Source organism: Brachionichthys hirsutus, unplaced genomic scaffold (assembly GCF_040956055.1).
Source record: "Brachionichthys hirsutus isolate HB-005 unplaced genomic scaffold, CSIRO-AGI_Bhir_v1 contig_479, whole genome shotgun sequence".
In the NCBI taxonomy this organism is placed as follows: Eukaryota; Metazoa; Chordata; class Actinopteri; order Lophiiformes; family Brachionichthyidae; genus Brachionichthys; species Brachionichthys hirsutus.
The window spans coordinates 4,988-16,742 of NW_027180452.1; positions in this window are offsets into that span (position 1 = coordinate 4,988).

Here is an 11,755-nt window from a genome sequence, read left to right on the forward strand (position 1 = left end):
CTGGAGACGGCGCTCCACAGCAGTCCTAAAAGGACATCTACCTCGAGAAGGCGCTCCACCGCGGTCCTCAGAGGACATCTACCTGGAGACGTTGCTCCAAAGTCGTCCTCAAAGCACAGCTACCTGCGGACGTCGCTCCACAGCGGTCCTCAGGGGACATCTACCCTGGAGACGTCGCTTCACAGTGCTCCTCAGGGGACATCTACCCCGCGGCCGTCGCTCCACAGTGGTACTCAAACCACAGCTACCCGCGCCGTCGCTCCACAGTCGTCTTCAGGGGACATCTACCCCGCGGCCGTCAGACGTCGCTCCAAACTGGTCCTCAGGGGACATCTACCCCACGGACGGCGCTACACAACGGTTCTCAAAGGACATCTACCTCGAGACGGCGCTCCACAGCGGTACTCAAACCACAGCTACCCGCGCCGTCGCTCCACAGTCATCTTCAGGGGACATCTACCCCGCGGCCGTCAGACGTCGCTCCAAAGTGGTCCTCAGGGGACATCTACCCCACGGACGGCGCGCCACAACGGTCCTCAAAGGACATCTACCTCGAGACGGCGCTCCACAGCGGTCCTCAACGGACATCTACCTTGAGACGGCGCTCCACAGCGGTCCTCAAAGGACATCTACCTGGAGACGGCGCTCCACAGTCGTCCTCAAAGGACATCTACCTGGAGACGGCGCTCCACAGCGGTCCTAAAAGGACATCTACCTCGAGAAGGCGCTCCACCGCGGTCCCCAGAGGACATCTACCTGGAGACGTCGCTCCACAGTCGTCCTCAAAGCACAGCTACCTGCGGACGTCGCTCCACAGCGGTCCTCAGGGGACATCTACCCTGGAGACATCGCTTCACAGTGCTCCTCAGGGGACATCTACCCCGCGGCCGTCGCTCCACAGTGGTACTCAAACCACAGCTACCCGCGCCGTCGCTCCACAGTCGTCTTCAGGGGACATCTACCCCGCGGCCGTCAGACGTCGCTCCAAACTGGTCCTCAGGGGACATCTACCCCACGGACGGCGCTACACAACGGTTCTCAAAGGACATCTACCTCGAGACGGCGCTCCACAGCGGTACTCAAACCACAGCTACCCGCGCCGTCGCTCCACAGTCATCTTCAGGGGACATCTACCCCGCGGCCGTCAGACGTCGCTCCAAAGTGGTCCTCAGGGGACATCTACCCCACGGACGGCGCTCCACAACGGTCCTCAAAGGACATCTACCTCAAGACGGCGCTCCACAGCGGTCCTCAAAGGACATCTACCTGGAGACGGCGCTCCACAGCGGTCCTAAAAGGACATGTACCTGGAGACGGCGCTCCACAGTCGTCCTCAAAGGACATCTACCTGGAGACGGCGCTCCACAGTCGTCCTCAAAGGACATCTACCTGGAGACGGCGCTCCACAGCGGTCCTAAAAGGACATCTACCTCGAGAAGGCGCTCCACCGCGGTCCTCTGAAGACATCTACCTGGAGACGGCGCTCCACAGCGGTCCTAAAAGGACATGTACCTGGAGACGGCGCTCCACCGTGGTCCTCAGAGGACATCTACCTGGAGACGTCGCTCCACAGTCGTCCTCAAAGCACAGCTACCTGCGGACGTCGCTCCACAGCGGTCCTTAGGGGACATCTACCCTGGAGACGTCGCTTCACAGTGCTCCTCAGGGGACATCTACCCCGCGGCCGTCGCACCACAGTGGTACTCAAACCACAGCTACCCGCGCCGTCGCTCCACAGTCGTCTTCAGGGGACATCTACCCCGCGGCCGTCAGACGTCGCTCCAAACTGGTCCTCAGGGGACATCTACCCCACGGACGGCGCTATACAACGGTTCTCAAAGGACATCTACCTCGAGACGGCGCTCCACAGCGGTACTCAAACCACAGCTACCCGCGCCGTCGCTCCACAGTCATCTTCAGGGGACATCTACCCCGCGGCCGTCAGACGTCGCTCCAAAGTGGTCCTCAGGGGACATCTACCCCACGGACGGCGCGCCACAACGGTCCTCAAAGGACATTTACCTCGAGACGGCGCTCCACAGCGGTCCTCAACGGACATCTACCTCGAGACGGCGCTCCACAGCGGTCCTCAAAGGACATCTACCTGGAGACGGCGCTCCACAGTCGTCCTCAAAGGACATCTACCTGGAGACGGCGCTCCACAGCAGTCCTAAAAGGACATCTACCTCGAGAAGGCGCTCCACCGCGGTCCTCAGAGGACATCTACCTGGAGACGTCGCTCCACAGTCGTCCTCAAAGCACAGCTACCTGCGGACGTCGCTCCACAGCGGTCCTCAGGGGACATCTACCCTGGAGACGTCGCTTCACAGTGCTCCTCAGGGGACATCTACCCCGCGGCCGTCGCTCCACAGTGGTACTCAAACCACAGCTACCCGCGCCGTCGCTCCACAGTCGTCTTCAGGGGACATCTACCCTGCGGCCGTCAGACGTCGCTCCAAACTGGTCCTCAGGGGACATCTACCCCACGGACGGCGCGCCACAACGGTCCTCAAAGGACATCTACCTCGAGACGGCGCTCCACAGCGGTCCTCAACGGACATCTACCTCGAGACGGCGCTCCACAGCGGTCCTCAAAGGACATCTACCTGGAGACGGCGCTCCACAGTCGTCCTCAAAGGACATCTACCTGGAGACGGCGCTCCACAGTCGTCCTCAAAGGACATCTACCTGGAGACGGCGCTCCACAGCAGTCCTAAAAGGACATCTACCTCGAGAAGGCGCTCCACCGCGGTCCTCAGAGGACATCTACCTGGAGACGTCGCTCCACAGTCGTCCTCAAAGCACAGCTACCTGCGGACGTCGCTCCACAGCGGTCCTCAGGGGACATCTACCCTGGAGACGTCGCTTCACAGTGCTCCTCAGGGGACATCTACCCCGCGGCCGTCGCTCCACAGTGGTACTCAAACCACAGCTACCCGCGCCGTCGCTCCACAGTCGTCTTCAGGGGACATCTACCCCGCGGCCGTCAGACGTCGCTCCAAACTGGTCCTCAGGGGACATCTACCCCACGGACGGCGCTACACAACGGTTCTCAAAGGACATCTACCTCGAGACGGCGCTCCACAGCGGTACTCAAACCACAGCTACCCGCGCCGTCGCTCCACAGTCATCTTCAGGGGACATCTACCCCGTGGCCGTCAGACGTCGCTCCAAAGTGGTCCTCAGGGGACATCTACCCCACGGACGGCGCTTCACAACGGTCCTCAAAGGACATCTACCTCGAGACGGCGCGCCACAGCGGTCCTCAAAGGACATTTACCTGGAGACAGCGCCCCATAGTCATTCCCAAAGGACATGTACCCGGAGACCGCGCTCCATAGTCATTCCCAAAGGACATGTACCTGGAGACGGCGCGCCACAGCGGTCCTAAAAGGACATCTACCTGGAGACGGCGCTCCACCGCGGTCCTCAAAGCACAGCTACCCGGAGACGTCGCTCCACCGCGGTCCTCAAAGCACAGCTACCCGGAGACGTCGCGCCACAGTCGTCCTCAAAGGACATGTACCTGGAGACGGCGCTCCACAGCCGTCCTCAAAGGACATGTACCTGGAGACGGCGCTCCACAGCCGTCCTCAAAGGACATGTACCTGGAGACGGCGCTCCACAGCCGTCCTCAAAGGACATGTACCTGGAGACGGCGCTCCACAGCCGTCCTCAAAGGACATGTACCTGGAGACGGCGCTCCACAGCCGTCCTCAAAGGACATGTACCTGGAGACGGCGCTCCACAGCCGTCCTCAAAGGACATGTACCTGGAGACGGCGCTCCACAGCCGTCCTCAAAGGACATGTACCTGGAGACGGCGCTCCACAGCCGTCCTCAAAGGACATGTACCTGGAGACGGCGCTCCACAGCCGTCCTCAAAGGACATGTACCTGGAGACGGCGCTCCACAGCCGTCCTCAAAGGAGACGTACCTCGAGACGGCGCTCCACAGTCATTCCCAAAGGACATGTACCTGGAGACGGCGCTCCACAGCGGTCCTAAAAGGACATGTACCTCGAGACGGCGCTCCACAGTCATTCCCAAAGGACATGTACCTGGAGACGGCGCTCCACAGCCGTCCTCAAAGGACATGTACCTGGAGACGGCGCTCCACAGTCGTCCTCATAGGACATCTACCTGGAGACGGCGCTCCACAGCGGTCCTCAAAGGACATCTACCCGGAGACGTCGTCACATACGCCCACTGGGGGAATTATCGGCTCGCGTTCCGGAGCTCAGCCGTAACCGTGACGCTGCCCGTCAGTGGGACGCCGAGGCTGAGCTCAAAGAGGACACCAAAGTTGTTGTTGTTGTTGTTAAATCCGAGTGGGTTAGAGCAGAAAGACACTCTCCAACGTCCTACAGAAATTCTGTCCCGTGATTTTTAACAGAAACAAACGGTCTGCTTCATTTCTGCAGAGACAGAAGATTCTCCAGCGTCTCCTGATAACAGGATCAATAACAGTTTCTGCTTTAATCAGATTCGCTTCTCTGAACTGGAAGATTTTTTTAATTTTCTAAATTATTGTACGTTGACCAGACCTTAATTCACATTAAACATAGCGGATTAGTTTAGCATCACCCTTAATCCATACAATATCTTACCTTAATCACACGTTATTGACTCAACCGCCGGGGCCAAACGGCAGTTTTAGCTTTAGCATTAGCATTAGCTCCTCTACAGCAAGCATTTCCTCAGAAGTGACCTTCTCTACTTGCTAATTATTGCTCTAAGATTCTCAAAATACTGAATTAGAAGGGATGGATAACCGGATAAAAGCTACCGGCTCAACTGACGGGGCCCAACGGCAGTTTTAGCCTTAGCATTAGCATTAGCACCTCTACATCCAACACACATACCTACAATTGACTCAGAAATTATCTCCTCTACTTGCTAATTCTTACTCCAAGACTCTCAAAATACTGGAATGGAGAAATTACGTTTGATTAAATTGAAACTTGCACTTACCGTGTTCGTAGATTTTCTCCTAAACGAAAGACAAAGTCATGAAAAGTTGTCTTCAAGAAGAAGAAGAAATCTTTGATGAAGATATTCTCAAGAAAAGTTACTAAATGAAGGTTTCCTGTCGCTGCGTCTGCAGGTGCGGGTCCGGGTCCCTCCGGGTCCGGGTCCAGGTCCGGGTCCCTCCGGGTCCGGGTCCAGGTCCGGGTCCCTCCGGGTCCGGGTCCCTCCGGGTCCGGTTCTGGGTCCCTCCGCGTCCGGGTCCGGGTCCGGGTCTGGGTCCCTCCGCGTCCGCGTCTGGGTCCGGGTCTGGGTCTGGGTCCCTCCGGGTCCGGGTCCTGGTCCGGGTCCCTCCGCGTCCGCCCTCCACCTCAAAGAGTCAACGAATGAAAGCCGCCCGCGGGAAGGCGTCTTTTATAGTCGCAGATGACGTCACAACAACCGGCGTCATTTCGCTTTGATCGTGTCCCGTCGCTACAAATGTTTCTGTTTCTGTTCCTTTCATTTAAACGTCTGAAACTGGAAAGCTCCGTGTTGAAGATATATTATTGTAAAAGCCTTTATTTTGGGCTCATAAATATTTGAAAACAACAAATAGTGAATCCAGGACGAGTGATCGACGGACCACAATTGATTAGTTATGCCTGCAGAAGCCGAAAGGGGTTCCCGTCACGATCGGTTGGTTATGTCTGAAAAGGCCGGCAGGAGGAGCGCTGGGTCCGGACGCTCATTCTGGATCCGGGTTTCCCCAGGACACAGGGGCCCGGGGCCCGTTTAAATATTAATATACACTTTCATTTCGAGTCTTGGTTTGATTTGTGTTCAATAACTAAATCAGGTCCGCTGATAGTTTAACAGGATAAAACCCTGTAAAATAAACGCGTGATCATCTGAAGGACGTTGCTTTATCTCATACAGGTATCTCAGGTAACTTGGGTTCGTGGAAACACTGAACAGGCGAGCAATTAGAACAAATAAAGTTGCTTCAAGAACAAATATATAAGTCAATATTCGCAAAATCTGAAATCCAAAAATATTGAACTGAATTTCTGATGAATACAATTATGTGGTAATAAAATACATACATTTAAAATAAGTAAACTGTGAATAAAATTGAAATAATGTGGAACTGAAAATCATTCTTCATTTTTGCTCTACAAACGCTGCAGAATGTGACAAATGAGCATTAACAGTCACAACAGTCCATTTCTAGCACGTTACAACCATTTTATGTTGACCTCTTCATGAGACTCTCAGACATAATCAGGTCCAGTCTGGGTGGACTGGGGGCAAGTAGTAATGGTGCTCACGAAACCCCCTACTGGACAAGTGTTTAATGGCAGGCAGCGGTATCTGAACCACATCATGTGTGATGCATTGAATTTTTGTGTCTGTTGGGAATGACTATGAAGTAAAAAAAAGAATTGCTGTACATAAATTAACACATATATGTTTAATACATTTTTGAATGTATTCTATGAGCTTAAATGTTCCCAAAATGGTAATATAATATAGCAGGTTGTGCAATGTTTTATAGGCATAATCAGGCAGAGGGCGAGGAACGAGGACAATGATGTACAGGACAGGGGACAGGGGGACAGGGGGACAGGGGGACAAGGGGCTTCATCCAGATCCTGTTTTCTGGTGGCTGCTTAAAAGAGAATAAACACACACCATTATTTATTTGCACAATAATCAGAAGTAACCATGGAAACATTGTCATAGTGTGTTTATAATATTGATATGACTTACCATGGCTGGATGAAGGCCGAGTTTCCTCCTTATTCTCATGTAAGGCACCGTAACGCCTTCACATGGATGAACAGCAAAATAAACCATCCAGTCCAGGGGTCGGGAACCTTTTTGGCTGGGAGAGCCATGAACACCAAATATTTTTAAATGTAATTCTGGGAGAGCCATAAAATATGTTTAAAACTAAATACAAGTAAATGTGTGCATTTTATGTAATGACACTTTTAAAGGCCAATAAGTCTCTGAATTCTTTGTAATAACATTGTTATGCTGTTTCTAACCAACGATGGATATTTCTTACCATTAATGCTGCACTAAAACTAAAACAAAGTGAAAAGTACGATTCTCCTCGTCTTTTTTTCTTTCAGCCATCTTCTCCAAAGGGTTTCTAGAGTTAGCGAGCCGACAACGCGATTAAAACGAGGGAAGTTTACTTCCTGATCTCACAACCGGCCGTTGGGCGGACACTTTTGCACATCGACTGCTATTTTCGACAGCGAAATACAGCAACCCCACTTGAACAGTGTCGCTGCCTCATCTGCGTTGCCTAGGCGATAGATGGATAGATAGATACAGACACAACGACATGCATGTTACTTACCTACTGAAATGACTGCTTTGACTGTTTCTGAACGCAGATCGACCCGCTATCAATCACCGTTTGTCCCTTTCCCAGTGAGCAGAACGCCGTTTGTAAGCCGGACTTCCTGATCGCTGCCTCATAGCGAACCGGCTTTCTCGTCGCCGGTTCACACATGCACATTACAAAGATTGAAACAGAACAATTTTTTTTATAATCCAAGATTTGTCTGCGAGCCAGATGCAGCCATCAAAAGAGCCACATCTGGCTCCCGAGCCATAGGTTCCTGACCCCTGATCCAGTCAATCCTGCGCAGTTTGGGTAGGTCTGTAATCACCTCCTGAAACTCGTCTGGAAGAAATCTCCCCCGGTTTAACATCAAGCCGGGAGAACGTGCACGTGTGTCTGCGCTCTGAGGGTCGACCCCGCTACCTGCTGCATTTTCACTGCATAAAGTGTATTTTTCGTGGTAATATTCCGGTGAAAATGGGCAAAAATGTTTCCGTGTGTGGTAAACACTTTGAACGAGACGCTGCTAACTGAGTTGCTAGTAACACTGTCCAGTCGGCTGTGAGAGACGTTTCTCAACAGTGAAATCCAAAACCTAAAGCAGACCCGGGAGCACTTTGACCCGGAAGAAACTCGAGGTATTCATGCTCATGTGCACTGAGAAAGAAATGTATTAAGGTTGTCGGGTTGGCCATGTTTCTTTGAAACTGCTCTAATGCAGAGGAACAAAGGATAATGGCATCATTATAAAGTTATGTATACTGTGAATAACACATTTACAGAGAACAGTGCAATAATTATTTTATCCTTTATTCATAAGGATTAGATATGTGAACACTAATGAGCTTGATATTTGATATTGCAGAAAAGGACATTCTGATGTTGTAAAGCAGGGGGGTCAAAGTCAAATGGACAGAGGGCCAAATAAAACATGTAGCTACAAGCCGAGGGCCGGACTGATCGAATGCTCATTGATAAATGTTAAAATGGCCGCATATAGTCAAGCTGCTCTTTAGATTGATCTATTGATCGACTGGTCTATTCGCTCTGAACGGTGTTCCTGCTCAGGCTCACGTTTAAAGAGTTTCTTTTTTTCAGGGGAAACTACGTCACAAACTTTAAGCATTCATTTCTTGATGAAATCCCCGTCTGTAAATGGCCGGGCTGATTTAGCGATCTCTTCAGCCAGAATAAAACTGCCCTTGACAACAGCCTGATTTGTGATTTGGCTTTTCTGAACAGAGCCTGTTGAGATCTGAGGCCTCGTTTTAATTCCTCAACCTTCTGTAGCCTTTGTTCCGTGTCCGTATTCTTGTTTTTGTCCGTGTTTCGTTTCATAATGTCTCAGATTATACTCTTTCAGTACCGCCTCACTTCCTCCACACAGAAGACACGCAGGTTCTCCAGCTTCCTCCATGAACATGAACTCCGACCCCCACCTTGTCTGAAACCCCCGGTTCTCAGTGTGAAAGTTAACTTTACCGTTATGCTAACGACTGCTGCGTTAATAAATATTGAATTGAAGCGGCCGACTGCTCGGTGCGTCACCGTTGCATTGTGGGAAATGTAGTATTGGTGCGTGTAAAAGATCCGCAGGCTGCCGGCTTACTGCGGGCCGGTTCCAATAATAAATCAATATCATCCCAGGGGCCGGAGAAAACCTTCTCGCGGGCCTGATGTGGCCCCCGGGCCTTGACTTTAACATATGTGCTCTAAAAGCTTCGACAGGAATGCAGTTTGAAATTGGCCGATAGTTAGCCAAGACATCAGGATCCATTGTTGGTTTTTGTGAGTATTTTTTTGTATTCTTGACACCAGATATAAAGACATAAGGGGGCAAATAGTAAACGTTGTAGGAACTGTGGGGAGAAAAATGCAGACTATGTACATATTCGTTATGCATGCAAAAACAACACAATCTTACTGGAAAGAAGTACTTCAAAGGACAGATTTCACATTTGGAGAGAAATTGGACTTTAAACCAGAAAATATTATAGTAGGAAAAACTCACACAAACATAACTTCAGATTAAAAGTACTTTTTCCATATACTTTGAATTACAGCATTAAAAATAATTACAAAGGAATGGAGGAAAAGTAATTCACCAGATGTAAGGAATTGATTGATACAATAAAATAAGTGAAGTAAAATGAGAAGATAAATGTCCTTCATGGTCGATGAAGGACATTTATCATTTATAAACAGACACACGTCTGTCGGGCGTCAGCAGCAGAACCTCCAAACATCATCGGACCCCTCGAGGATCCGCCCAATAAGAACTGGTCACAGGTCAGATTAATTATTGCCATTTATCAATTTGACCAAATGATTATATACACCCAGAATGCCTTGTGACCTAAACAACATTGGCGTCCCGCAAACAAAACGGACGTTATGGCTTAAGAAATTCTTGTATATTTTTGTCTATGTATTTACGTAGTAGCGGTAAATACTTGTGTTTTTAGACCGATTAGTCAAAACAGTCAGGGATCACTAAGGTTGATTGCGTGCTTTAGGCGGCCCGGTGGCGCAGTGGTAAGCGCTGTTGCCTCACAGCGAGATGGTCACAGGTTCGTCTCCGACTCCAGTGAAGAGACAGAGCGGCTCCAGAGCGTCGCTGACCCCCAGCCCGTGGGGTGACCTCTGCAGCAGCACGTTCACTCTTCCTCTTCCTCCTCCTCCTCCGGACACACCGAGAGTCACACGAATAAATACGGTCGTTCAAACCGACTCCATGAAGACAAATCCTTCCGGTCCCGGATAACCAGCCAGTGGGAGACAAAGAAGGGGACACACAAGGGAGACAGTCCACATTTATTTTGGATATTACCATAGTTATATGTAACTTCTGACAACAGGTATCAACTACAGAATAATACACAGAGTATTTCTCGCTCCCCTCCCCCTGGTGTTTTTTGGTCCAGCAACATTTCTGTGGTCGACTCTGAACGTCAAACATTGAAACACGCACATCTGGATACATCCGAGAGAGACGGCCGGCGGCGTGAACAGAACCTGCTCGTGTACTTCTATCATCATAAGGCTAGATTAGCGTACAGCTAGCAACCCGCTGTTCTACATGAAGAGCACCATATTTACACTTTGTCTTCAAAGGAAAGCTCAGACAACAATCAAAGAGAAGTAAAACGTTAAAAACAGCGTCCTTTTTTCTTTAGTCCAATGTGGCCGTTTAGAAAGTAGAGCTGTACAGATAGCTGCAACACACAATAGAACTTATTGCCAATGCCCTTAAAAAATCCCATCTGAACTTTGCCGCTTCACCCGCCGCACCCGCCAGCTTCCACCGTTGAACACGCCTTTCCTTTAACAAGCCGACCATCAGATCACACAATAAATGTACACGCTTTAAAAATAAACTTTACTTTAACATATTCTATATACATACTGATACAAGTGGACACACTTCAGCCACGCACGGTAGGCGTCCGAAGCAGAGCGCACCAGAACACCGAGACCAACCCAGTGGGGCGCCGGGGGACACGGGACCCAGCTGAAAGGACGGATCTAGGACGTCGTCTTAGTCTTCTATTACTTGACTTTGATGCCGTTATTCGACCCCAGACGGAGCAGCGCTGCTAATCTCATTGTGTAGCCGCTACGCCATGACGATAACGGCTTTCTATTCTAGTCTAAGAACCGACTGAATCTCCCTGATCACTGAGCATGAGGAGCAACACGCCTGGGGACATCGGGCCCATCAGACAGCTGATTGGACGAGGTTCGATGGAACCCTCCAGTTGTCCAGAAGGAAACACGAGGGGGTCGCCGTGACGATGAGAAACAGCAACAGCATCAGAGTCGGGGTTCAGAAACGCATTCAATGAAATTTAGGTCAGAAAGGATCAAAAATAGAAAGAAATGAACGTCGTTTTATTGATATTCTGCCAGTTTGCAGAATCAGAGCGGCTTGTTGTAGTTTCTCCAGACGAGCAGCGTCCTCTAAGAGCGGCCAGCAGTAAGGGTCAGCAGTAAGGGTCAGCAGTAAGGGCCAGCAGTAAGGGCCAGCAGTAACGGCTAGCAGTAAGGGCCAGCAGTAAGGGCCAGCAGTAAGGGCCAGCAGTAACGGCTAGCAGTAAGGGCCAGCAGTAAGGGCCAGCAGTAAGGGTCAGCAGTAAGGGTCAGCAGTAAGGGCCAGCAGTAAGGGTCAGCAGTAAGGGTCAGCAGTAAGGGTCAGCAGTAAGGGTCAGCAGTAAGGGTCAGCAGTAAGGGCCAGCAGTAAGGGTCAGCAGTAAGGGTCAGCAGTAAGGGTCAGCAGTAAGGGTCAGCAGTAAGGGCCAGCAGTAAGGGCCAGCAGTAAGGGCCAGCAGTAAGGGCCAGCAGTAAGGGTCAACAGTAAGGGCCAGCAGTAAGGGCCAGCAGTAAGGGCCAGCAGTAAGGGTCAGCAGTAAGGGTCAGCAGTAAGGGCCAGCAGTAAGGGTCAGCAGTAA